General features: G+C 45.7%; 1 protein-coding gene and 1 long non-coding RNA gene across 2 annotated transcripts in view; one reads left to right on the top strand and one right to left on the bottom strand.

Moving 5' to 3' along the window:
- Window positions 1-22,943, top strand: part of KCNQ3 (potassium voltage-gated channel subfamily Q member 3) — a 310,685-nt gene that overhangs the window by 82,529 nt on the left and 205,213 nt on the right. The gene's annotated exons all lie outside the window — the stretch shown is intronic.
- On the bottom strand, window positions 1,211-11,122 carry LOC128563151 (uncharacterized). Its single transcript, XR_008373750.1, has 3 exons — window positions 10,904-11,122; window positions 10,617-10,780; window positions 1,211-5,475 (listed from the first exon to the last, which is right to left on the bottom strand). It is a non-coding gene; the product is annotated as an uncharacterized LOC128563151 (long non-coding RNA).

Below are 22,943 nucleotides of genomic sequence, written 5' to 3'. Positions count from 1 at the left end.
CAATTAGGGAAGAAAAGGCGATCAAGGGTATCCATATAGGGTCAGAAGAGATCAAACTCTCGCTCTTCGCAGATGATATGATTGTGTATCTGGAAAACACTAGGGACTCTACTACAAAACTCCTAGAAGTGATCAAGGAATACAGCAGTGTCTCAGGTTACAAAATCAACATTCATAAATCGGTAGCCTTTATATACACCAACAACAGTCAAATTGAAAAAGCAGTTAAGGACTCTATCCCATTCACAGTAGCGCCAAAGAAGATGAAATATTTGGGAATTTACCTAACAAAAGACGTGAAAGATCTCTATAAAGAGAACTATGAAACTCTAAGAAAAGAAATAGCTGAAAATGTTAACAAATGGAAAAACATACCATGCTCATGGCTAGGAAGAATCAACATTATCAAAATGTCCATACTACCCAAAGCAATATATAATTTCAATGCACTCCCTATTAAAGCTCCACTGTCATATTTTAAAGATCTTGAAAAAACATTACTTCGTTTTATATGGAATCAGAAAAAACCTCGAATAGCCAAGACATTACTCAGAAATAAAAACAAGACAGGAGGAATCACACTACCAGACCTCAGACTTTACTACAAATCGATAGTGATTTTTTTTTTTTCTGTCTGTTCTTCTCTTGGGGAAATCGCTATTTATCTCCCTCATCCTTCTGTTTATTCATCTGTGGAGAGACGTGGTGCTCAGTCCCCAAGTGACACCTCCTCGCTGGGGATGGACGCACAGAGATGGGGGTGGCAGTGCCCAAGAGCAGGGGGCAGACGAGACAGCCCAGGGCAGGTTTATGTGGAGGTGTGGGGTCAGCGGAGCTGGTCTCGGGCAGAGAAGCCAGCCTCCGTGTAGAAGGAGAACTGATTTGGGCTCCAAGGCTGCGTGGGAATTTCCCTAGTGACAGACTGAAGTTCCAGCATCGACTCCCTGTCCCTCCATGAGGCTGGACCGACACACAACTCAGACACACTTTAGATGGTTTTCCTGTGTCCACTCATTTAATCCTTAATTTCAGAGGAGAAGCTGAGGTGCAGAAAGGTCATTGGCTTGCCTGAAGTTACACAGCCAGGTGCGGGGAACAGCCCGGTTGGGTTCCCTGCTCAGCAATGCTCAGAGGTCGGCCCCACCTGCACGGGGACATCTGGGAGAGTTGCCTATCTAAGGATCTTCTGCCATCAGGAAGCCCTCCCACCCCCTACCTGGAACTCCTCCCACAAGGCCAGTGTCCCCTGCATGCACCCAGGCCCTGCCCCCGGGGGCTCTGGCTGGAGAGACAGTTGCTGTGTCTGTCTCCAGTTGCTTAGATCTAGTTGAAGGCACATGACATCAGGCCCAATGCAGGTGTACAGGATATATGAATGCAGGACCTGAGTCTCTCAGCACTGAGCGGAAGGACCAGCTGGTAACTACCGCTGCTTCTCCTCTCGCCTGTCACCTGTCTCCTGTCCTGAGGCTCCCTGTGACCTCTACTGAGCACTTGAGCCCCTCCCCGCCCCGCCCCAGCTTCCTGCAGAGTGTGGTGCCTCCACTGCCGGGGCCCTATCACCATGACGATCCTGCTCCCTGCTCATAAACCTGGCCTGCACAGAAACCTCTGCTGCCCAAGCAGCGGCTGCAGCTATTCCTCCACGGCTTGTCCCCCTCCTTCCTTCTCTCCTTGGATTCCAGTAGTGGGGGTATGTGAACACCTGGTTTCCAAAGCGAAGCTGCCAGCTCCGTGGAGAAAGAAGGCAAGGGGTAGCCTGGGAGTATGATGTTTTCAACTGTGGGTCCTTAGAAGCAAGGGGTTGCAGCTTTTCTATTCTGAATGATGCTGCTGAGAGCCTGGAGCCAGACCCTGTTTCATTTCATCTGTCCAGCAGGTCTCTGAGGCAGGTGCCTATTTCCTTGGCTCAGCTTTACAGATGGGAACACTGAGGTTCACAGAAGGTCAATGATTTTACCCAAACGAACAGAGCTGAGGAGTGGCAGAGCCATTTCTTACCTGGTTCTTGCGTGGTACAACCAGGGTGGTATGCCCCTGCCACCCCCCTGTCCCCTTCCCAGTTCACGAGCAGCCCAGAGCTTAAGTCTGCACTGACCCTCTTGAAACTAAAGACATCTCTCTCTCCTGGCATCTTGTTTCCATACCTCAAAAGGTCTGACCCCTTAATGAGTTGGTTCAAAACACTGTTAAATTTTATGGCCTGCAAATCATTTCTCAGTAAAGGTACTGAGGGTGCAGTGCTGCGTGACCATGGTTGACACAGGGTGTGTGCCTGGTCAGTGCAGGAGACAGACCTCTTGTGGAGGTAACTCCCCCATTGTGGACCTCCAGGTTCCTGGGGAGATGGAGTTTGGCTACCAAGCCCATTAGGTGTCCACCTATACGTCCTATATGTTCAGGAGGTTCTGTCCCCACTTCTGCCACAGGCTCAGCCTGACCTCAGATAAAGCCTGCCCAGCCTCTCTGATCCCCCACTGTACAGGATTGCGGGTGGGGGACAGGCTAAGGTGAAGGGAGGGTCTTTGGGCCTCTGGGCTTTTCTTCAGGGGTTTGGAGCTCATGGATACTGGGGGTATTCAGCTGCCTGCATCCACCATCAGTGTATCAGCACCACGGGGCCAGCCTTGTTTTGTCTACTTGTTATCCTAACCACCTAGAACAGTGCCTGGGACACAGCTGGTGCTGAGTAAGTGTGTGTGGAATGAGTGTGGCCAGTTTGTAGGCAGGAGTTAGCCAACAAGGAATTTTCTGTCTGTAGGAAAGTCCTCTCCTCTGCCTTCCTGTATGACGGACCTAGCTCTGCTAACATTTTGGGGTCCGATTGCTTGAGAGCCCTAGACCCTCTATGGTGCTTCTTTGGGAGGGGCTGTCACTTCCTAATGGACATTTGTGTCATTCATGACTCTAGTGAATGTATGGATGTGCCAGCGCAGCTGTCAGTAAGTCTCAGCTGTGGAGATTCTGCACATGCCAGTCTGGGCCAGGGTTGGTGGCTGTCTCACATAGGGAGTGAGCTTTGCTGTCACAGCAATCTGGGCTTGAATGTTAACACTGCCACTGCTTAGCTGTGCAGCCGTGAGCAAGGGACATAACCTCACTGAGGCTCAGTTTCCACATTTGTAAAGGTATGGTCAACAGACTGAGCCTGTAGGGGCACTGGGTGGATTCAGCACATGTGTGTAGATGCCCAGCGCACAGTGGCACTCGATAATTACCTCCAGGCTAGTATGTTTCTCAGCCTCCCTGACTACTCATCTTTTCTTTGCTGCATTCTCCTTTCTTTACGTCTCAAGCCTCTATCCCGATGCTTGGCACCATGCTTTGGCCATAGGTCATGATGAGCTGGGACTCTCCCCCGGGCTGGGAGATCTGCAGAGCTGTGCCTTCCATATCTCTGTGTGACAGCAGCTGCCTGTGTGAAGGATGGGGACTCCTTACATACTAATTACATGAAGCGATGGTCCCTCCCTGGGCATTGTCTCCTGTTCAGCTATAGAACTGACTCCCTGGGAAATAACAAGAAGTCTTGTCTGGCCAGGGTGGTTCACGATTGTAATTCTCACACTCTGGGAGGTCAAGGTAGGTGGATTGCTTGAGCTCAGAAGTTCAAGACCAGCCTAAGCAAGACTGAGACCCTGTCTCTACTAACAATAGAAAAACTGACACAAGACAATGGCTTGAGCCCAAGAGCTAAAGGTTGCTGTGAGCCATGGTGCTACTGCACAATACTCAGGGTGCCAGAGTGAGACTCTTCTCAAAAACAAACAAACACTCCAGAAGTCTTAAGTCTGGTGAACGTGACTCAAGTTCCCTCCCTCAGCCGTGGGCATGGCTGTGTGGAGCCTGGGGTGGGGAGACCAGGAGGGAGGTCCAGCATGTGTGTGCAGGCAGGAGCTCAGCCTCACCCTTTCTGAAGTAGACAAGGTAGCCTTCCTAGTCTCAGGGGGCTGTTTTGCACAAGTACCGGCACCTTCTTCATCCAGTTTCTGATGCACAGCTTGATGCACCAAATTGGGAAAATCTTTTCGTGTTTATGCAGGTGACCGTATCTACAAAGTAGCACGGAAATGCCTGCATTGTTCTCCTGTGCAAGTAGTGAGGCCAGAGGGAGCTGATGGCTATGAGGTCACCCTACAGGAGCCTTACACCGGCCTGCACTCAAAACCCACCAGTTCTGATGCTCCGCTGTGCACTTGGTGCAGACAAGCAGTTTTTCTTCTCTACCCTTCAGTTCTCATCTGTGAAAATGAGGCGCAGAGTTCCTTAACTTCTTGGATGAGGATGAGCTAGTGGGCTGAGTTTCTCTCCGGCGTAGGCCAGTGCCTGCCACACAGTAGGTATTCAATGAACACCATTTTTTACTTCGTTTCTTCTCTCATTGAGTAAAGCATATGACTATATGTCTATACATTGTCTTAATTACTATTATTATCACCAGTAATAATACAACATCAGGATTTGTTGGCTTTTATATAATCATAGCTAGGCCAAGCCAAAGAATTTTTTTTAAGATGCCAAGATTCCTCAGGAGTTCCTAGAAAGGAAATCAGGGCTGTATAATGTAGCCCCAGTAGTAATAGCAACTAGCAAATACTTAATTTGGTGAGATATGTTCCATGTCTTTGTCTCTTGAACAATTAACTGGAGGAATAAATAGCTGTCTGCCCTCCAAAAGGGAACGTAATATGCAATTAAAATTAAGGACTTTCTATTTGAAGGGACCTGTAACATGAAATTATAGGAAGAGGCAATTGGGGAATATTACTGTTATGTGTATTCAGGAACCAGGGTAATTAGAGGATGCTGAACATGGAAGGCCAGCTGGGGAGGGGCGGGGAGGGCGGAGAGGAGGGCTCACCTCTGTGGATGGGGCCCTCAGTGGAGGGGGCTGTGCAGCCGTTCTCCCTCCATGATGGGGGAATCATGAGGGCTGTAATTATGGAGAAGAAACTTAGACTGTGAACTGAGTGACCTGAGTCACATCCTGGCCTCTCCATTTAGTTGCTATCTTATTTGTCCCTTCCAAGCTTTGGCTTCTTTCTGAAGAAAAAAACATAGAGCTTATCATTTTGACTATGAAGACTTGTGGTGAGGATTAACAAGGAGACAATCTATGTAAGGTGCTTCATAAAGTACTTGCAAGTAGTAAGTCTTTCATAGATGTCTGTTCCCTGATGTACAGAGAAGGTCAGAAGCAAATACACAAACCAGGTTAGAAGTAAGACCTGTGTGGCAAGGAAGCTTTTGGCTGCAAGTAACAGACAGCCCAACTGAATGGGGAGAGCCCAAAGGAAGGGGCCTCATCCATCAGGGGCATTTATTTTCCTGCAGAACAAGAAGTGCTGGCTTGATTAGGTCAAATGCTCCAGGACTTCACGGCTTCCTTTGCCGTCTCAGTGATTCCCCTGAAGTCAACCGTAAGTTGCTTGTTGTGGTTGAAACACGTCTGCTGCTGTCCCAAATATCACTTCTCTGTGGAGTTAAGTACAGAAATAGGAAAAAGAGTGTAACCTTCTATAAACCTAGAAAGTGTTTTACCCATGCTCACCCTGTCCTTTACCATCTTATTGCCCAGAATTGACCGCCCGGCTGTTCTTTCACTCACAAACCACTCATGGGAAGGAGAATGGGGTGTCTGTGACTTATCCTCGCCTAATTAACAGTCAAATCCTGGGAATGTGAGTGAGCAGGGTGGATGGGAATGGTCTGGGAGTGGGCAGTCAGCAGGTCAGCCTCCATATAGAGGTTAGTCCCATTATTGAAGACAGTGCATGGGAAAGTGTCCTAGAAAGAATGACACTGATATGACAATTACTGCAGCAATATGATTATTGACCTAAGCATGGAGTATCACTTATATTTACTTAATCCTTTTCTGTTGTCCAACTTTAAAAAAATGTGTTTGTATTTTATAATACGTTTCTTCCATTTTTTAAAAAATGTCACCTTTCAAAGTAAAGTAATTTGTTCTTGCAGAACTTCTTCCAAGTCTGTATAATGCATCGATAACTCTATTTCCCAACAAAGGTCCTCTTTGCAGAGATAGCATTGGGACTCTGGGGTTCAGACCTAACAGTGGCAATGTTTACTGAGTTTTAAGCACTATTGACTGAGTGATTTCATTTAATCCTTGAGACAGTCGTCTGAGAAAGACTTTTTTATCCCTATTTTATAGATAGAGAAACTGAGTCCAAGGGAATAAAGTTATTGGCTCCATGCTACCCCGACTCCAAGGCCCACCATATGTGAAGCTAATATTTATTGAGCATCCACTGTTTCCTGTTGCTGTGCTCAGCTCAGGGATGGACGAGAGTCACGAACAGAACAAACAAAATCTCCATCCTCACAGGTCTCATCATCTGGGCCATAGGTAGAAAGGATCAAAACAGCAATGTCAGTATACTGAGAGCCACTCGTCCCTGGTGGGGAGGGAGGGAGTTCTGGGGACTTCCTGACCCAGCCTCACCCTGCCTCTTCCTCACCTCTCCTGTCCCCTGGGTCTTCTGCTTTTGCACCTTCACCTATGTGGTAATTGGGGTTCTCCAGAGAGACAGAGCAAGAGGATCCACATAGGTAAACAGAAAGACATTTATTAGGAGGGGTTGGCTTATGTGCTGGTGGAGACAGAGAAGTCCCACTGCCTGCCATCTGTAAGCCGGAGACCCAGGGAAAGGCAGGGTGGAGTTTCAGTCCATATCTGAAAACCCAAGAACCAGGAGCCCCGATATCAGAGAGCAGAAGAAGAAGGCCACCCCAGCCGAGGCCAATGAATCACATTGTCCCTTTCTCTGCCCTTTTGTTCTGTTTGGGTCCTCAATGGATAGGATGGTGCCCACTCACACTAGCAATTTGGGCAATCTTCTTTACTCAGTCTGCTAAATCATGTTAATTCGTTCTGGAAGCTCATAGACACACCCAGAAATCTAGTTTTACCAGCGACCTGGGCATCCCTCAGCCTGGCCGAGGTATCACATGTCACTAACCATCACGCCTCCCTTTCCCCTCCCTCCCTCCCTCCTTGTTCTGCCCTTTCACATGCTCTTTTCAATTGTTCTGGATAGATGGCAGTGTCACAGTGCAGGGGATGAATGTGGACAGGAACTCTGCTTTTTGGGAATCTGGTCTCTATTCTGATTTAAGTCAGCGTTCCTTGCCTCTCTGGGCCTCAAATTCCTCTTTAGAGAAATGAGGAGACAGATCCCCTGCTGTGACTTCCAGATAGGATGCAGAGAAGACCAAATGCTCTAATGGATGTAAAAGCAATTGGCTAAATGGCAAGAAATATGCAAATGTGAGCTATGGCAGGGGTCAAAAACAAAGGTGCTGGGACCGACCTCTTGGATGTCTCAACAGTCACATGTAAAACAGCAGCATATTTTTCTAGATCAGGTGGCTTGAGGCTGGCTGGCACCTTCTCCAGAGACTCTCTCAGTTCTCAACATTTAGGCTTCATTCCCTGAAATTCTTCCATTCCTTTCTCCCTGTTAGTTAATGGGACCATTGCTCCGTACGTACACCGGGGCTGGGTGGGTTATTGAAGGAACAGTGCCAGGGCTTTATGGAAGAGCTCAGTTAAGTGCAGGATTGTGGATTGCCAGCATCATATTTGGAATAAAGTAATTATACTCATAATGTGAACTGCTGCTGATTGTAAGATAGGCCATCAGTTTAACTACAACTTTTCAAGAAGTGAAATATCGGAAATGTTAGAAGTACACATCAATTTAAGACCTTCTGATTTCAGAAATATAATAATGTGGGGAGAAATAAGCATGTCTCTCAGAATTGAAGAATTAGGCTAATAACTGTGGGGAATGGGAATTTGGACAGATGACTTTAAGTAGAGAGAAATAGATTTGGCATGCTAGGTAGTTCAGTTAGATAAAAACACATCCTCATGGGTGTTTCATGAGGCTCCGATGTGAGCTGGGCCCTGGGCTTCATGATGACTCATAGGGGTGAATGACACACCCATGCCCCTCAAGGAGCTCAAAGTCAGTAAAAGAGATGCTTTCCTAACCTACATAACTGACTCCAGGGTGGTGAATGCTCCGGTGATGTGCTCAGGGAGTAAATGCTAGGTGAGCACAGGTGAGCGCTTACCTGGGCTGCAGTGGAGGGATCTGGGGGAGTTCCTAAAGGAAGTGGTGCCTGTGGTGAGTCTCCAGGGGTGGAGAAGAGAGAGAGGGCAGCCTCACAAAGACACACAGGCAGGAGGTGAGGCTGTGCATTCTTGCTTCTTGCAGGGAGGTCTGGGAGAGGGAGGGAGGAGAGACCCAACTGCTGGTGAACAGTGTGGAAGAAAACACTTAAAGCAGCTGCACTCCCCATCCTCTGGAGTCTCAAGACCTTTTCAGGGGGTCTTGGAGGTCAAAACCATTTTCCTCAAATTAAATATCTTACTTGCTTGTTTTTGGTCTCCACGTGCACCCAGGCTGGTGGGTTCAAACCCAGCCCTGGCCTGCCCATTTGGTCTACCCATTCTTTCTTGGGTAGAGAGTGAGCATGCTAGCCTTTTAAGGCCCATCTTCTCATGTCATTTTCCCAGTGGCCTTGCCTGTTAGGTATTTTACTATTAGACCAATGGTAGGAATAAATAAATGGAGACCAGGAGAGGTTAAGTGAGTTTCCAAGGTGGGGGGTCTCAGCACTGTCCCTCTGGCCTCCCTCCTTATCTGTTTGGACTGCAGGTGGTTGACTGTTCAATGCTCACTTCCAATGTTGGAGGTCTTGAGTGATGCGAATTCATTATTTTACTTGCATTAAGAAAGGCTTCCTTTGCTCGATACCCGTAGCTCAGTGGTTAGGGTGCCCGCCATATGCACCCAGGCTGGTGGGTTCGAACCCAGCCCTGGTCTGCTAAAATAAAAAAATAGCCAGGAGTTGTGGTGGGTGCCTGTAGTCCCAGCTACTCAGGAGGCTGAGGCAAGAGAATTGCTTGAGCCCACGAGTTTGAGGTTGCTGTGAGCTATGACACTAGGGCAGTCTACCGAGGGTGACATAGACTCTGTCTCAAAAAAAAAAAAAGAAAGAAAGAAAAGAAAAGAAAGGCCTCCTTAGTAGAAGAGTTCTGCGTGGATGGGGCCAGGGGAGCTCGGCAGGTGGACATTTGTGAGCCTGTCTTTTGAAGTGAGAAGGGAGAACCTAGTGGTCTACCTGGATGACAGCTGCAGGACCTCAGCTGGACACTGTTGAAAGGCGGGGCACTCGACCGGCAAAGATCTCAAGGCTTGTATGAAAGGTTTTTATTGGTGAGGGAGGGATGCTGCAGAACAGCACCAAGGAGGAGAGAAAAGAAGAGAAAAGGGAGAAAAGAGAGAGAGAGGAAAGGGGGGTGGGGAGAGACGGGGAGAGAGAGAGGAGAGACCGAGAGAGACAGAGAGAGAGGAGGGGAGAGAGAGAGAGAGCACGTGCGTGAGAGAGAAAGCTATAGAGGTTCAGTTAGGGGAAGTCTTAGAATGGTGATGGGAGGCTAGAATAGCAATAAGGAGTTACTGCCCTGGCCGGAAGAGGCGTTAGGGGCAGGTCATAGTTAATCTTGGTCTGTAGAAAGCAGGAGGGGCTTCTCTGGGGCAATTACCTAACAACCAGCCTTGAGCTAATGCTAAAGGGAGTGATGTGTGCTCCTAGGCCCACCTGGGTGGACTCTGCTCCATCTCAGAACAGCCCTAGGGGAGTAGAGTGTCCATGATACAGATGAGAAGCTTGAGGCTTGGAGAGGTGGAAGAAATTGCCTGAGGACATTTACCTAGTGAGTATCAGAGGTGGGATAGTGTCAGAGACAGGCAGCCTGATTCCAGAGCCCAACGGAAGCTACAGTCTTAGAGAAAAAGACCTATGGACCTTACTCATTGAGTAAGCAAGAAAGCAGATTCCACATTTTGGGATAGACCCTTCAAAAAATGGAATAAGGATGCTGGAAGCCCAGAGGGAGCCACTTAAGGGGTAGGGATGTTGCCATTGTTGGATCGGAGGCTGCAAAATTGAAGCAAGGAGACCACACACTGGAGACAAGTGGGCTAGGCGGGAGCCAGTACCTGCGGCGGGTCTGGGGTTGAACACTCCTGGGAGACTGGCTGCTCTTTCCTCTGGAGATTAACTGGGGCTTTCTACCACCCTGTGTAAAAGGACATCTTAAATGGCTACAAATTCCCCCTGGAGTAGCTCTCAAGATTCAATGATAAGCCCAAGCTTAAGGAAGGTCCTCACCAAAGGACAGTGGCATAATGTGCTGTCCTGCTCGGAGGGAGATGGAAAAAGCATGAGGCCTCCCTTCTCTGCTGATATTTGCACTGGAGTTAACTGGCTGCTCACATCAGAGCCACCACTTGGGAGGATCAGCCTATGTTTCTTGAGTCTTAAAGGGATAGAACTTTATCCTATTCATGGAGGGTGGTGTTGGATTTACCTGGTTGTTTCTAGTTGGACATGAAGACAAGTGCCAACTTCATGTCTGTGGAAGTATTTTTCTCTGCTTCTAAGAGAGTAAGATCTCAGACAGCATCTGGTCTTTGACAAGTCCTGCTCCTCCGTGGGGACCAGCGTGCTGAAGGTAGTCATAATTGACACCTATTTACCTATCAGTCATGTTCCTCTCATCCTTGATGACTCACCTTGGGTGTCTCCTCCTCCAAGAAGTCTTCCCTGGCTACCCAGGCCAGTTGGATGTCTCCCTCCTGTATTCCACTGCCCGCTGCCTGCTGGAATTCTTGCTCTCACCATGCCTTTTTGAAGCTGTTGGCTTCCACATCTGCCTCCTGCTCTGGATTGCATGTTCCTTGAACCAGGGATGACTCAGTACTCAGTAAATATTTGCGGTATAAATTTGATAACCCCAGGAGGTAGACTATTAGTCCCATTTAGAGCAATGATAAAATTTCTTCGAGAATAAGTAACTTACCCAAATTATCAAGTGTCTGCTTTGGGATTCAGTACTGTTTCTGGTAGATCACATTGCAGATCCACACGGTGGCTAAAGATGCCAGAGGAATAAATAGGCCCTGGAAGTGACTAGAGCCCAGTGACACAGATGACCAATGAATGTGCATTAGGTGCCTACTAAGTGCCCCGTGTCCTGCTGCAGGAGACAAGAATCCTGGGTTTCTGCTGAGGGTGTGAGAAGAGTCCTGTCTGCAGTAGCTTTCCTGTGGCTGGTGGTCGGTCAGCAATGTCTGCAGCTGTGAGTCATAACTGAGGGTGTCTGGGAGATGGGGAACCTTCAGGGGAGATTTGCAAAATGGAGAGGGCAGAGAAACCTAGAGCAGAGGTTTACAGGCTCAGAGGCTGGCACTCAGGCCCTTACTGAGCAATTGCTGGCTCTTGGACAATTGACTTTACCTTTCTGTGCCTCAGTTTCCTAATCTGAGAAAAGGAGATAGTGACTTTGACTTCATTGAGGAATGTGAAGAGTGAGTGGGGTCAGGCAGGAAAAGCACTTTGCACAGCGCCTGGCACTTTGCACGCTGCCTTTGGTTATTAACACAAAGATTACTTTCCGCAGTACCAGTAAGAAGACTGTTCCCGGCAGTGGGCTCTGTTCCCCAGTGCCTGCCCAGCCCGCTAGTAGGTGGTTCCCAGCCGTGCCAATGATGTAACTGGATCCCCCATTGCTCCGCAATTGAACTTGGCTTGAACACCTTGCTCTCTTCTTCCCAATTGATTGGGGCCGTTTGAGGCCAGGGAGAAAACACAGGGTTCTAATGCACAGAGAGCCTGCCAAAGGGAGCAGCCGGCCACTCACCATAGCGCCCCTCCCCTCCCCCGCCAGCCAGGGATGCTTGGGCCTCACTGCCCCAGGCAAGCAGCAGAAGGGCATTACAGGACACCCTTGATCACATTTGTTCCTTCTATGTGGCCAGGTTTCTGCGAGGAGATTCATTGGCTCATTCATTTATCCACCCATTCATTTAGTAAGCATGCATTAAGCACCTGCTGCTGTTCACACATTGTGCTGGGCACGAAGGGATCACAAACAAATTCATTCATTCATTCATTCATTCATGTGTGTAGATATTTATTAAGTGCCTACTGTGTGTGGTTTGTTGTCCCTGCTGTCCTGGAGCTTGGCAAGCAGAGGGACATTGGAAAGCCACTGGAAACTGTGACAGGTAGAGGAGGTATTATCTTCACTTTCAGTAGGATTATTTATGCAAACGTGGTATTCAAGAATCTGAAGGTCAAAATACGAGCTGGTGAGTAATTTTTTAAATAAATACCTACTGTGTGCCCAGCCATATGTTCTAATTCTCTGAGCGTTGTGATTCTCAAATGTTTAGGAGGGAAGAGATCTTGGGAGCTATGTCATTCCCAGTGGGGCACAGTGACACATGAGTGTAATTCATTCTGAGAAGTGATCTGGGAGAAAGGTATTAGCAGAAGGCTCAAGATGACCTCTCAGCACTAGGTCTACCAGAAGGACTGGTAAAACTCAGCAAGTTCTCCTGCCTCCAACTTATCCCAGGAATGTTCCTGTTGTCTGATTCTATCTTGAGATTTTGCTGGCAGGCACTAGAGGTTTAAGAAAAATCTGTAGGGAAAACTTTTGTAGTTGAAAAAAAAAATCCAGCTAGTAGCTTAATTTGTTATGCAGATTAGAGCCAGACTTCTATTAATCTTTCATGCTAGACTCTAAGATCTTCCAAGCGGGGGCTATATCATATTTTATCCTAGTCTTGCCAGCAGGTTCAATATTGAGTGAATGAAAGACTTGATGAGTGTGAATGACTTAATTTATCAGTGAGCTGCCTTGGCCCAGCTCTTTACACACCTGTAAAGAGTTTACGCGAAGAACTTCTTCTCTGGGGTAAACAGAGGGTCTTTTATTTATTTATTTATTTATTTATTTATTTTTATTAAATCATAGCTGTGTACATTGATATAATCATGGGGCATCATTCACTAGCTTCACAGACCGTTTACCAAGTTTCACATATACCCTTGTAAGATGCACCCCTGGTGTAATCCCACCAATCCCCTTCCCTCTACCTCCCCCTCCCTCCCCTCCCTTTCCCCCTTCCCCCTATTCTTAGGTTGTAACTGGGTTATAGCTTTCATGTGAAAACCCTAAATTAGTCTCATAGTAGGGCTGAGTACATTGGGTACTTTCTCTTCCATTCTTGAGATACTTTACTAAGAAGAATATGTTCCAGCTCTATCCATGTAAACATGAAAGAGGTAAAGTCTCCATCTTTCTTTAAGGCTGCATAATATTCCATGGTGTACATATACCACAATTTATTAATCCATTCGTGGATCGATGGGCACACCTGGGCTTCTTCCATGACTTAGCAATTATAAATTGGGCTGCAATAAACATTCAGGCCAGAGGGTCTTTTAATCTTGCTGAAGAAGAAAAAAATAACACTAATATAGAAAATCATTGTGGATCAATAGGCAAAAGAAAGAAATTGTATGCAGGTGCCTCTGAGCAGGATTAGGGTTTGAGATGTGTGATGTGGCCCCTGCCTGAGGGTTCTCTGCACATTCTGATGTCTGCTTTTTTCTTCTTATGTTTGGGACTTAAGTGTAACACTTTCTTCTTTTATCCTTCCAACCTCCTTCCCTTAACTAATTCTTGCTCATTTTTTAAGATGTGCAGCTCAGACAGAAGAATAAGGAAAATTTCCAAAGTCTTTTTATAAAGCAATTGTAGCGATAATGCCAAAATTCAATGACTACTGCCCCAAAATAGAAAACTACAGTCCAATCTCACTTATGAATATAAGGCAAACATTCTAAATAAAATATTAGCAAACAGAGTCCAGCAATCCATTAAAAGAATATTTCATGATCAGATGGAATTTGTTCTGGAATAGTAATATTAGAAGATCTGTAACTATTTTTCATCTCAATTTAAGTTACTCTAAGGAGAACAAGCATATGATCATCCTGACAGATATTTAAAAGACAGTCACCAAAATTCAGCATATATTAATGCTTTTTGAAAATTTTCTCAGTAAAATTAGAACTGATGCTTAGTTTGTTTTTTTTGTGTGTGTGGAGACAGAATCTCACTTTATTACCCTCGGTAGAGTGCTGTGACGTCACAGCTCACAGCAACCTCCAATTCCTGGGCTTAAGTGATTCTCTTGCCTCAGCCTCCCAGTAGTTGGGACCACAGGCACCCACCACAACACCTGGCTATTTTTGTTGCAGTTTGGCAGGGGCCGGGTTTGAACTCGCCACCCTCGGTACATGGGGCTGGCGCCCTACTCACTGAGCCACAGGCATTTTTATTTGATAAAATATATGTACCTTAATTCAAAAGCCAGCATCATGCTTACTGAGAGAACAGTGGAAGTATTCAGAGTGACCGAGGGTAAAAGGGGAGAGTATCCATTGGCAACATTGTTATTTAACATTTAACATTGTACTACAACATTGTTATTTAACATTGTACTAGCCATACTAGCCAACATGATTATGCAAGAGAAAGGAACTGGAGGCATGAAAATTAGGAAAGGAGCCACAACATCATGAAGATGTTAATTCTGTTTATGTTCATCTATATAATTCATCTCAATATAAACTTCATGGTACTTTTTAAAACTAGATAAGTAGATGCACAAATCAGATGTCCACTTTGTTCCAAATTCTGTTTCATTCTTTGCCAACATTAACTTGTTTAGTAAACAACAAACTGTGAGCCCTATAGCATTATTATCATCATGTCTATTTTATGGCTGAGGAAACTAAGGCACTCAGAAGTGAGGAGTAATTGGTCTAAGGTTGCACACAGCTGAAAAATGGCAGAGCCAGCCTGAAAACCCAAAGTCTTCTTCCCCTCCAACTGTGGTGCTGCACTGGGAAATGGCTGGAAACAGACAGTGTAATGGGGAAAACCACACGTAGGTACTCATTGTCTTCTCTTATGGGTAAAATGTAGGGGAAATGCCTGGAATTGTTGTAAGAATTAAATTAATTCATTTGTGTAATGCATCTAGCACCATGCCTAGTACAGACTAGGTTCCCAATAAATGATAGCTCCTTTACACCTGAGATGGAGCCCAGTGGGAAACAGGTTTAACATTTTCCCAGTATTTTGTTCAACATGATTTATTATGCTGTTACTGTGTGCCAGTCTTTGTACTTGGCTCTATGTATAAAAAGGAATACATTTTAAATGAATGAGTGAAGAAATGCAATATACAAACAACAAAAAATGCAAAATATACAAAACAAAATCAGGATCAGGACTGCTTGAGGCAGCCCTCTTCACCTTTCTGTTGATATTCTGTGTCACGAGATAAAGGTAGAGATCAGGAGACATCCATGTCTTAGCTGTATGATTTTGACCAAGTTACCGTTCCCAGCTTCTTTGTCTGTAAAAGGAGATAGGTAGTAATAGTACCTACTTCACAGTGCTGTTGATGGGTTAAATTAAATAATCTACAGCAAAAAAGTGATTAGGCAACTATCAATGTTTGCTATTATATGACTACTAGTAGTAACAGTATTGGCATGAACACACGCTAACGTATCTGTCTACCCATCCATCCATCCATTTACTGAACCCATTAGTTAAATACTATATGTTAAGTACCTACTGTTCTGGTACCATTAGAAGAATAATGTCCCGAGCCTACAACAGTGATCCAAGCACACTGGAATCTTTTTATCTTGTGGGATTTATAGAAAAGGAGCAGTGACACTCCTCTAGCCTGGGCACTAAACCACTTTACTTCCTGAAGTCTCCCAGATGATAAACAGAACTGCCCCTTCCATCCCCCAGGATGACAGAGAACTTTTTCAGAGTGAAGGGGCAGATTCAATGTAGAAGGCTTAGGCAATTCAGAGTAGCTACATCATGTGGGATTATCAGCCCAGAGCAATGAGCTATCTGTTACACAGGTGTGTTGCCAACACTTGGAGCCCTAGATTGGGGTGGTCCCCACTCCCTGTCTCCTGCTGAAAGTAATTTACTTGTAAGTGCTTTGAAGTGTTGCCTTCACAATGCTAACCACCACATTCTGTGTCCTAATCTGTATTCTACCTGCCCTGAAATATTTTAATTCAATTTTTGCATTATGTCCGATGTGATGAATTAGAGCTAGAGAATCATTGACTAAGTGTCAGGAAAGATGGATTGAGGAGATGAAACTAATGCCATTTGGGGACAATATTTTTCCGCAAATATCAGGGTCACAAATGAAGAGGTAAATTATGTTGCTGCTAGCCAAGAGCAGTAACACAAACGTCAATGATGTACACGGACATTTGTAAAAAGACAGATAATTGCATCTGAGTTTAGATTCTTTGAGAGATTGTAGTTTCAAGTATAGGGTCAAGTAGGGATAAAGGAGAACAGCCCAAGCCAAAATTCACCAGTCCCTGGCACAAAGATGACATTCGGTAAGCGTGAGAGGGAGGAAGAACATAAGACAAGCAGAAGAGATGTGGGCAGTGGAGGTTCAGCTAGAAGTTGGTGTGGGAAAACACAAGCGAATGTGAGAGCATGTGGGAGCCACCGGTAAACCACTGGGCTAAGTTTGTAGGCCAAGAGAAGCCCCATCCAGGGTGGCAGTGTGCAACAGAATCAGGTCACCGTGGGTCCTTTTGAAGTATGGACCTGAAGAACATGGGCCTGCCTGCATGGATGATGCCTCCTTGGGTCCTTTATGTGAACGTGTGTCTGTACCAAATCCACTTCCTTTGCCCCCTTTTCTCCTTTCACTGGTAGCATTTTCCAATGTGCAATTTCAAAGGACATTAATAAATTATGGGAACAAGGGTTCAATGGCAAAATATATTTGGGCCCAGGAATGATTAAATGGCAGAATAACTTGGGAAACACCCATCGTCAGAGAGTTATACTACACATTAGCTACTAATAAGGCTCTAAGAAGTCCACACTCTTCGTCTACTGAAACCCACCTGCCAGGTGACACCCTTACGTGTTTTCGTGTTTCATCTACTGATGCTCTTCAGAACTATTGTTACCATTTGAGAGATCTGAGCTTAGTAGTTGGAGATGCTCCACACCCTGTTACTCTCTGTAGGTGGTGGTTTGTGTTAACGTCCTGCTTCTGATCTGGCTTCTCAGCATCCCCAGCCTTTGTCTGTCTTGTTCACGATACTCAGAGAGGGTCTGCTAGGTGACAGGCATCCGTCAGGTGTTTGCAACTCCCCCCATTCACTGCTCAGATATTTGCCTAATGGGATTTCCTAACTGTTGCCTCCTTTTCACTGCAGCCTTAAAAACCCAGGTTGACCCTGGGTTCTTTTGGGTCTGTTCATATACCCTCATTACAAGTCTCCTTAGCATGGCCATAAGCCCTCTGGTGTCCTCTTGTCATTTCCCGGCTCAGTGCATCTGGTGTCCTGCCAGCTGTGACTCTCCCAGCCTCTGAAGACCACACTGGCCTTCAAGCCTGCCTGCCTCTGCACTCACATGCTTGTCCACCTCTCCCTTGGTGCCTGGCTAATTCCATGTCCTCTTCAAAGCCTGGCTCAAATGGTCCACTTCCTGGCATCAGGGTACCCTGTGACTGTCCCCTTCCAGTAGTGCCTCCTGAGACTTACTTAGGAATAAACACACAGCACTTTCAGTCCGAGCTTACATGCACACAGCCATAGGAGGTCACTTGGTAAGTCTGAGCTGCCCCAGGCAGCCCCAGGAGATATAGGGTGAGCAGAGGGGACACAAGGCACCATCGGGAGCTGCTGGCCTGAACTCATTGCCCCAGTGTTCTCTTTGGTGGAGGATGTCCCAACATGTCCTCACTTCTTGTTTGTTTGTTTAAACACTGATTTCCCTGAACTGACCCGAACTTCTCAAGGGCATGGCTTCTGTTTATTCTGCTGGTGGGATGATGCTCAGCAGATGATTGCAAATGACTTGCCAAGTGGCATTTTGGCAGGTCCTTAAGGCGTGATTTGAATTTGGATAAGTAGTAAGAATTAAAAGATTTCTACAGGTAGAGATGTGACCTTCTTAGAAAATAACTTCCTTTGCGACAAACTAAAATAGAGAAAGGTCTTTTAAGATGTATAAGTATATTTTGAGTTTTTTAAATGATGTTTATTTTTTCCAGTATAAAATTGATAATGGTCCCCTTTGAAATATTGTAATATGAGCAATAGAAAAAATATTGATAGAGAAAATCATCCAAGCCACCCATGAAATGTTACCCTCTGTTAACATTTTAAGAAGTCTCCTGAATGTCTGTCCTTTGTCCAAGTTTTTCATCATATAATTCAAGATCCTACTTGTTTCATGCACATGAAACATAAGTATCTTACAATATTATTAATCAGTATTTGCTAACATAATTGTGCATAATATTTCTTCCTCCAGATGTGCCATAGGGAGGTTTCTGTTTTCCACTATTACATTATTACATGTAAAACTGAAGGACTTAGATAGGCCTGTAAATCTCTGACTTGTTTTCATGAATATGAATGGACCTTTTACAAGTTTAAATAGATCTTGTCTAGGTTAGTTTTCAAAATATAATTACCAGTGTTCTTTTTCTTCCTCAATAATTGAGAATCCTGTTGTACCGCCATCTCGATTTTTTTCTAATTTGATTGATAAGAAAGGAAGTTTATTTCATTTTCATATCTTTGGTTACTTTAATGTTGACTATTTTAGATAGCTATTTGGTCGATCTCCTCTTTTTCCTTTTTTGGGTGATCTGTTCAAGATCCTTTATTTGTGTGTTAAGAAGATTTCCACAAACAGAAATTTCACAGTCCGGTAAACAGAGCTGCTATTCTAAGACACAATTAAACAGTAATGAGACCAGGCATGGTGGCTCATGCCTGTAATCCCAGAACTCTGGCAGGCTGAGGCAGGTGGATTGCTTGAGCTCAGGAGTTCGAGACCAGCCTGAGCAAGAGTGAAACTCCATGTCTAAAAATAGCCAGTTACTGTGCCAAAACATTTACATTCTACAATGAAAAAATAAAAAAATAAAACTAGCCAGGTGTGTGGCAGGTGCCTGTAGTCCTAGTCACTCAGGAGGCTGAGGCAAGAGGATCATTTGAGCCCAAGAGTTTGAGGTTGCTGTGAGCTATGATGCTATGGCATTCTACCCAGGGCAACAAAGTAAGACTCTGTCTCAAACAAAACAAAACAACAACAATAACGACAAAAACAGCAATGAACTGCAAGTCCTCACCCTGAGAAATTCAGGGGATAAAAAAATTCTATTTTTAAAAGCTCAATACATTAAAAAAATATTAGACAGAAAGGCCCTCAGACACAACTACTGGGAGAGAGTTTTGCTGGAAGAATCTTGGAGTAAGGGGCTGGGGAGGTTTATTCAGCGCACAACCCAGGTGAGTGGAGTGTTCTTGTTGCAACTCCTTTTTTTTTTTTTTTTTTGTAGAGACAGAGTCTCACTTTATGGCCCTCGGTAGAGTGCCGTGGCCTCACACAGCTCACAGCAACCTCCAACTCCTGGGCTTAAGCGATTCTCTTGCCTCCGCCTCCCGAGCAGTGCAACTCCTTTTTTAACCCAACTACGGGGTTTCAGAGTGGTGGAGGCTGGGCTTTGGTGTCCAGCACGCTAGCTTGTTAGCTGTTGTCTTAGAGTATAACCTCATGGTTGTGCACCTCAGCCTCATCTATAGAATGGGCTAGGAGTTTGGAGATTGACTGATTGCTAAGTGAGGGCATGGAACAGAAACCAGAGAGATAAGAGGGGTAACAAGTGGCTCTGGGAATGACCAGCCTGGGAGAGGCAGAGGGCCAAGAGTCTTACACAAGCCGGAGGCTGTTTCAGGAAGCAGGAGGTGTTTGGTTACTCAGTAGAGGCTACAGGTTGCCTTTCAAGATAGCCCTGATCTGAATCAAAAAGGAAACATCTCTCCTTCTTAGATTTAAACTAACAAGTGAGGATTTTCCTGGGTTTTGAAGTGGTATGTAATGTGGCTGAGTATCTCACTACTATCTGTTAGTGTAACTTTCTCATTTTATCTGACCCTCCTACAATTACACATGAGGTTCCCAATTGGGACAGGTAAGGAAATGGAGACGTTGGAGAGGTCAGGTGCAGGGCCAAGGTGTCGTGTGAGCACGTGCAGGTAATTCTTTGAGAGGCAGAGTTCCAACAGGGAAGGGTGGCACAGCTATGTCTTCCCTCCTCATGGGGAGTTGGCTAGGTTGGCCTGTGCATTTCTTGAGGACCAGCAATCTGACTGACCTGAATCCAGGGGTCCTGAGCCCTTGGGGACTCACAGATCCCCATGAGAATACAGCGAGAGGTTGAGTCCTTCCCCAGGGATACTGTGCATTCACACAAATTAGTGTATGATTTCAGGGTTTCGAGCACCTCCATGGACCTCAAATAAATTCTCTGATACTGTCCAATTTCCATATTTGAATTTCAGGTTAATGTCTTTAGCACTTGGGGGAAATTCTCTTTGCTTCTAAACGGGCTTAGTCACAGCAGCAAGCTCACTGCTTGCACCTCTGAGAACCTCTGGGACTTTTTTTTTTTTTCTTTTTTTCTGAATCAAATAAATATGCATGGCCAGAGCTGGTGGTTCACACTTATAATCTCGGCACTTTGGGAGGCTGAAGCAGGAGGATCATTTGAGACCAGCCTGAGCAACACAGTGAGATACCATTTCTACAGAAAATAAATACAAAAGCTTAGCTGGATCTGGTGGCACACACCTGCAGTCCCAGCTACTTGGGAGGCTGATGTGGGAGGATTACTTGACCTAAGAGTTTGAGGTTACAGTGAACCGTGACCACTGCACTCTAGCCTGGGCAACAGAGCAAAACCCATCTCTAAAGATACATAAATAAATGTGTAATGTTCAGTTTAGTCAGAAGTTGATGGTGATTACAGAATTCTTAAACTGAAAGGATCCAAAGGCATCGCTGCACCTGTGCCCAGCGTGCCTTTTAGATAGCCTACCTGATCTAGATTTTATCAGGTGTTAATAACGTTTAGCTTTCTGCAGCCGAATGAGTCTGTGGATTGCTGCCGAGTTAAACAGAGTTGAAAGGAATTGTCTTTTGTGGTGACTCCTGGAGGGGATCCCAGGATGGAGCATCTCCCAGAGTCATTATGCCTCAGAGTATGTTTAGAAGCATCTTGTAGTTCTAGGGCTACTCAGAAAATGCTTCAGAAAACTAACTCAGCTCTTCCACCTTCTTTGGTCCCAAGTGGGAGAAGTAGGCCCTAAATACAGGAGTTTATCAGAGTCATTCAGATACTCAGCAGACATTCCCTGAATATCCCCTTCATGCCAGCAACTCCTACCCCCCCCCCCCAAAAAAAAGCTGGATTAAGACCATGTCTCTAATCTCAAGAGGCTCCTTTTTCTGGGGACACCAAGCTTAACACAAATTACAATGCAGCGTGTTAAGTACTCTGATAAAGGAGCAACTTTCTGAGGAAGAAATGCTGTTTCAGCTGCACTGTCAAGGACAGGAGAGAATTTGATAGATGGAAATGAAGAGAGTTTTCTTTTCCAGGCAGAGAGAACTTTAGGGCCAAAGCCCAAAGGCTTTTGGGTCAGGCAATGAGCAAGGAAGGGCAGGTGACTCACTGGGGTGCAGAGAGAAGGTTCTAGTTGGAGGAGGAGCAGCTTGAGTTTGAGATGGGCCAATGAGCTGAGAGTCCCATCATGGGTGTTTCAAAGACAGCACGCATGATTTGGGCTTACCTTGCAGTCGTATGGGTTTTGAGCAAGGAAGACTGTCTGAGGACTGACAGCCAGGGTTAGGCATGCAGGGCTGTGAGACTGGAGCCCTGGAGGATGTGGGTCAGTAGAGTGCGGGACTGCAGCTGCTTGTGGTGCCCCATGTCCCCTCTGCTCACTCCACATCTCTTTTCAGCTGGGGCAGCCTGGGGCAGCTCAGACTTGCCGGGTGACCCCATGCTGCTTGCATGCACGTAAACTTGGACCACAAGTGCAAGACAGTGAATGACAGTGCCGGCTCATACAGAAGGGGAGAGGAGATGTGGCTGAATTCTCCAGACTCCTGTCCTTTGTGCACATAAGTCTGGAAGATTCTGTGAGAATTGGGAATGGTCTTGAGACCCCCGGTTCCCTGCATGGCACCCTCACATTGACTTTGGTCTTTTCCTGCCTCCTTCTACCTGCTCACTTCCTCACTCTTGCTTCCTAGAGTTGCCTCCCAAAGCAACCACCTACCCCAGGCCCTTTTCACAGGCTCTGCTTTGGGGAAAGCCCTAGGTAAGACAGGAACATAAAGAAAGTGGGTGTTATTTTTGTTCGAAGTCAAATGAATCTCATGCCAGATGGTCTGACTGGGTGAGTAACATGATATTCTCTGGCTCCTTTAAAAAGGGATGATTTTCAAGATGGTCTTGGTCCTCCCTGGGCAAGTGACTCAACTTTCAGAATGCCAAAGCCTTTCTTCCTTATTATTAACAAAATAGCTTTAGATTTACTTTACTCTGTCTTGAACCATACAGGCTTGACAATAAAACCTCAGGCTTGACAATAAAACCTCAAGCCTGGTACACATTTTAAAGGACATCTAATCCAGTCCACAAGTCACACTTTGGTTGCCTCTGTGACATTTCTGTCACGAAGCCACCACTCTCTTTTTATCTCTTGTGATGGGAACTCACTGCTTCAGAGAGACCACCCTCTTTCTGGGCCATCACTCACCAGCATCCACTCAATGACTATTTATTTAGCATCTACTAAGTGCCAGGTGTTGGAGTTTTGGGGGGACATTAGTCACAATCTTCTTCCTTCCGGATTGTGAAGCAGTTAAGAAATCGGAGCGCAGTCAGATGGAGTCATGTAGACAGATAGCAACTTTGCAGCCTATAATAATGTGCTGGCAAAAGGGGCTTCCCCTTGAGCCCAAGAGCTCCCTAATATTTCCCTTTCTGAATCAATAACACAAGATGTTCCTAAGGGGAAAGATGGGTTTGCAGAGCAGACACATACCCAGCCAGTTCTATGGAGGATCAGGGTCTACCTAACGGCCCTCACATCATCAT

Source organism: Nycticebus coucang, chromosome 13, assembly GCF_027406575.1.
Source record: "Nycticebus coucang isolate mNycCou1 chromosome 13, mNycCou1.pri, whole genome shotgun sequence".
NCBI classification, from domain to species: Eukaryota; Metazoa; Chordata; class Mammalia; order Primates; family Lorisidae; genus Nycticebus; species Nycticebus coucang.
The sequence above is the reverse complement of the archived record's forward strand: the minus strand, read 5'-3'. Positions and strand labels throughout refer to the sequence as shown.